Source organism: Tiliqua scincoides, chromosome 3 (assembly GCF_035046505.1).
Source record: "Tiliqua scincoides isolate rTilSci1 chromosome 3, rTilSci1.hap2, whole genome shotgun sequence".
In the NCBI taxonomy this organism is placed as follows: domain Eukaryota; kingdom Metazoa; phylum Chordata; class Lepidosauria; order Squamata; family Scincidae; genus Tiliqua; species Tiliqua scincoides.
In genome coordinates, this window is record NC_089823.1 from 211,313,190 (window position 1) to 211,318,768 (window position 5,579).

Consider the following 5,579-nt stretch of genomic DNA (forward strand, 5'->3'; position numbering starts at 1 on the left):
TACCTTGAAGTTCAGATCTTCAGAAGATCTTCAGAATTTCAGGGCGTCAGGTCCAAAATGGGACACAAAGTGCCAGACTCTTGGAGTTTTACTGTCTATAGCTTTATGATACCTACTAGATCTTTACTTTTGGGAAATGAACCAGTTTCGGTGAAGACAATGTAAATCTCTGGTATTTTCTTCTCCAAAGGAAACTGAGCATAAGAAACTTGACCTTTACAATTCGTGGGGAAAGGAAAAGTGAAGCATTATAAACTAGTATTCTAAAAATATCCGAAGTTTTCATTTAAGCAAAGCAGTACAGTTTAATCCACTACCTGCATCTCAGAGGGAACTATTGCAATTCACACTTTTTTTTTTCTTGGAATGTGAACCAGTGTTAGACTAAATCAACAGCGCAAGAGACATCCCAGTAAGTGCTTGCTGCTCTGCAGGGATATAAGGCAAATAAAACTAGTTTCCAGCTCAACACATCATTCCACAACAACAGGAGAGCTCGGCAACATCTGTAAGGAGCCTTCTTGCCAAGCAGGATCCATGAGAGCTTAAACCAGTATTCTGTTAACAGCAATCCACAATTACGGTTGAAACATATGGCTGCTGATTTATAAGACCTTGGACCATCTGGCCATAGCATGTTCTGCTCTGCACGCTTGAATTATTTTATCAAGGGTTTCCAAACAATTTCTAAAGGATTATGAAACAAGATGAAAATAGGAAACGGCTGCAAACTAATGAAAGGTCTAGGCCACCTTTTATGATTTTTTTTTTTTTTTTTTGCCAACACTATGGGGCTGGCTTTATATAAACTGGTCCAGATGGCTCTCATTTTCAGGATTGAGGCTGTAATTTCAATGTAAAAGGTTGGCTTCCCACACTCAGCAGAGGGATGTTTGGGGAAAAGAGGAAAACTGATAGCGGCCTTCTTTGAAATGTTTCTGCCAGTTCAGCATCACACCTTCCTACTGTTTTGTTACCTAGATAAAACTGGTGATAATTACCCTTACACCCCTGAAATAAGCAGGTGAGACAGATGCTTGGGTTGAAAGGGGCATTTTGTTAATATAACACACATTTCTGCAGCAGGATATAACCTAACTGAAAACCCCCAAGCGCATGGGTCACTAGGTTGAGGGAAATGGTCCTTCCTCTCTACTTTAATTAAATATTGGGCATACCATCTGACTCAAGGCAGTACTCTGTCAATGACAGTGCTCCTATCATGGGTGAACCTGGCTTAGGTAGCTGGATAGCGCAAATGCACAAGGAAGGCCTATGCAAGCTCTTACCAATTCAGTCAGAGGGTCCACCAGCCAGCCTCACTGAGCCAGTCAAGCATCATCTGAGCAGTACTGGCTCACCCTCCAACTTTGCTACCTCAGAATGGACACCAAAGCTAATCCTATTTCCCAAACCTGTATGCTCCTACATAAAGTGACCAATGCTAAACAACCTAACTAAGCAGGCCGCCAACCCCACACCAGTCTTGGTCAGGTGAAAAAACTATCGGCTAAAGGCCAATTAGACTATGGTATAAAAATAATTAGCTAATCTCAGACTGAAGGAAGAAGGTGGGCAAGTGGGGGTGCCAGGTAGGAATGTATTCAGCCAGTGCAAACCCATCCTCATGGCTCTGGACCCAACCACGTGACCCAAGGCAACCAACAGGCTGTCTCCAAGCCTCTACCTCCCTGTGCAAAGAAGGCAGGGCAAAAAGACTAATGTGTAAGCTGAGTCAGCAGCCTTTATGCAACTTTGGTATATTCAGGCACAGTTTATTAATAGCATAGCCTTCTGAAGTGCAGCCAACCCTCAGAATTCCCACTTTCCCCAAAGACAATGGTTCCCAAACCGGTAGGCTGTAACCCACCAAACAGGGAAGCACTTGTCCCTGACCCTTTAAGGGGCAGGGAAGGGGGAAGGGATCAATTTGATCCTCAGGATCATGCTGCTGCTGGGGGGAGGGGAGTTTTTAACACTTACCTGGGGGAGTGCTGGCCTCCAGAGGGTTTTCAATCAAAAACAGGAAGTGGCTTTCAATCATGGTTTTTTTTTTAAAACTGTAAAAGGGGCACACCCCTAGCAAGTGCAAACCCCACACACCCCCAGTAAGTGTACACTTCCCAGCACTCCCCCAGGCAAGTGTAAACCACTCCCCCTGTAGCAGCACAATCCTGAGGATTGCATTGCTGCGATAGACCTTCCCCCGCAGACACAGGGCTCCCGACTCTCTCGTAGGAGCTTGGGAAGCACTGTGCTAAGTGTAGGAGAAACCCTGCAGCAAGCTTGTGTAACACCCTGTTATGTTACCAGCACTTGCGTGGAGCCTGATTAGTCAAGGTTCAATATACAACACTATAAATCAACAGCAAAGAAAATAAAAGAGAAGTATCTAATATACTACACAATATTTAGGTAACCTAACATTTCATGAGCTAAGTTACAGCTCCCTAAGATACACTCATTTAACTTAATGGAGAAAATAACATTATCTTAATCTGCTGCAACTGCTCATGAAAACTGTTATGATGGTCGATGAAAGGAGATTTGGAAAGGAGATTAGACAACTGTTCATTTTTCCTTTCAAAATTGAGCACACAGTAAATTTTGGCTTTTCAGTGTGCTGACAGCACGAAGCCATGGAATGCAAATTTTAAACCTTGGCTAATCTTTTCCTAAAATACTTCATTGCTCAAATTTGGACCTCTGTTCTACAAATGACATCAGACAACCATGAGGCTGTTTCAGTCACTGGGTTTGCAAGTCTAATAATGATAATGATGGGCTAGAAACGTTTGAACATGCTCACCTGGCTATGGCCCCCCCAGAAGGTGGAGTGGGACAGATCCTTTTGAGTCACAAAACCCCTTTGGAGGCCCCTGAATGCTGTGATTCCACCTGGACTGGGAGTAGCTCATTGTGCACATAATCTTTCCTAAGCATTTTGAGAGTAGCCAGTCAGGGGAAAGGGGAAAAAAGTCTCTACTGTATTCTACATAAGAACAGCCCCACTGGATCAGGCCATAGGCCCATCTAGTCCAGCTTCCTGTAACTCACAGCGGCCCACCAAATGCCCCAGGAGCACACCAGATAACAAGAGACCTCATTCTGGTGCCCTCCCTTGCATCTGGCATTCTGACATAGCCCATTCTCAAACAGCACCCTGCTAATTCTGTCTTACAATGCAGGAGAGGTGTGGTGGGTACTGAGCTCAGGAAAAAAAGAAAAAAACAGTTGTGAAGGGTGGAACAAAAAGGTTGCAATCACATCGCAGCAGTTCATGGCTGCATCACCAGGCTTCCTTCGTGCAAGCCTGGCACAACTTGCTCTTTCTTCTCCTCTAACCACATTCAAAGGCTGCTTTCTCTCTGCATACACTCTGCAAGGGAGAGGGGGCCAACTTAACACCAGCACCTTAAACAAGAGATACTAGACATAAATGTTGACAGCTATACCAATAAGTCTTGCTGATCTATAAATCACTAGTGATTTTCTATCCCCCATCTTGTAAATAGGAAACACAATGCTGGTTTCCCAATCAGTAGGAAGAAGCATTGGTTATGGAAGTAAAAAAGGAACTGAAAGCACCACGGCTCACCACTTGGCCTTAGTTTTATGTTTATTTCTTCCAGGTGAAAAATTTGTGCTTTGTGATTGTAAAGGTGCTTTATTATGTACATAATTTCCCTAGAAGTAACTGGAGGCCAGTGTGGTGCACTATAAAGTAAGAAGAGGAGGGAGGGGAAAAGATATTCTTCCCCAAGACACTTGGGAACATTTGCTGCCAAATTACATTTAACACATTGTTGGGACCACAGGCCAAAAGCAAAATTTCTTGATCAGGGCTCAGTTCTTCTCAATCCTGTATGCAAGAATTCCCCTGGGGGCTGGGGATAAGAATAGGCCCTCAGTTTGGCTGTACTTGTCGTAAGAGGCGACTAAACAGCCACCGGGTAGATGGGACTCCTTAGCCTGGGAAGGCAGCTCATCTGAGAGAAGGAAAACTCTGATCCCAAACCTCCACTGCCTTGTGGCTACATCCAGTTAAGGAAAAGGCTTCAGGAGTCAACCTCGAGGCAAAATTCGGAGCCGGAGTCCCTGAGGCAGTTCATGGCTGAACACAGTCATGTTCTGGCAACTCCTGCAACGCTGCTGGAACCAACCGTATTGGCTTCTGCCTTTCCATTGGACCATTCCAGTGATGTAGAGAGGGGGGATTTGCTGCATGGGTAACAGCCTATCCTCCATACCTACTTTACCCAGGCTTCGCGCACTGGAGAGGACACTCTGTTCCAGAACCACTATTCAGAGCGCGATACCATAGTCTTCCAAGACTGAAGGATGCCAACAAGCAATACAAGAAATCCATCAGGGAATTCAATATTTCAAGCTCCTTGCATAACAAGCTGTCATTCCAAACTTCTTTCTAATGGGCTAGTTTTCATCTCGCTAGTCATTTATTTTTCTGAATCAATTAGTAATTTATTCTCCTTCTCCACAGCCATCCTTATGACCCTCTCAAATATTTAGTTTCACATATGTCCAAATTTCAGATAATCAAACCCTTAAGAGCCATAAGAAGAGCGTTGCTGGATTAGTCCCAAGGCCCATCTAATCCTTTCTCATAGGCAGAAACCAGATATTTCTGGGTAGCCCGTAAGGTAGAGATGAACCCCTGACCCACTGTTGCTTGCCTGCAACTGGTATTCAGCAGAGGCATACTTCCACTGAACCTGGAGGGAGCGTGTAACCATGCCACAAATAAGTAACCATTGATAGAGCTGTCCTCCATGAATTTTGCAGTCCCCTTACCCTGCACATGCCTGATCTCGTCTGATCTCAGAAGCTAAGCAGGGTCAGGCCTGGTTAGTACTTGGATGGGAGACCACCTGGGAATACCGGGTGCTGTAGGCTTATACCATAGTCTTTCGAGACTGAAGGTTGCCAACCATTTTAATGCTATCTAGGCTAAAGCCCATAATTCCGTAGTGAATACGTAATAAATTCCATAGATAACTTGCATGCTGTGTAAAGAAGCATATATTTTTGTTCATTCTCAGTCTCCTGCCAATCCATTTCATTGGATGACTCTTGGTTCTAATGCTGTGAGAAAAGAGGGCAAAACCTACCCCTGTCCCTTCATTTCACGCTAGGTGTAATTTTAGAAGCTGAACAGCCCAATCCTAAACTGCACTTAGGCTTGAGCTGCATCCAGTGCTGCTCAGGAGGTCTCCTCGGGGTAAGGCAATATATTTCCCCTTACCCTGGTAAAGCTCCAGCTTACCCTATGGGGCTTCTTGGATCCACGCCAGCTATATCACTGGAGCAAATTCGGGAAGACCTATGTAGGGCTGCCCAGGAAGGGGGTTTGGAAGTGGTGTGTGCTGCCAATGCTGATCCCATTCCCTTGCTTCAAATACTCCCCTTACTCCAACCTCCCCACCCAAAAATGCCCCCGCACCGCTTCCGAAATGCACTCCTGCCACCCAGCCCCCACACTCATTTATCTATGCTGGCTGGTGCTGGGACAGGATGTGGCACTGGCAGGCCAGTGCAGGCTGTTGCAAATAGCTGCAAAT

General features: G+C 45.1%; 1 pseudogene; it reads left to right on the plus strand.

Annotated features, from left to right (window-relative positions):
• The first annotated feature begins 4,795 nt into the window (after positions 1 to 4,795).
• LOC136647225 (5S ribosomal RNA) lies at positions 4,796 to 4,914 on the plus strand (annotated as a pseudogene).
• Positions 4,915 to 5,579: the final 665 nt, after the last annotated feature.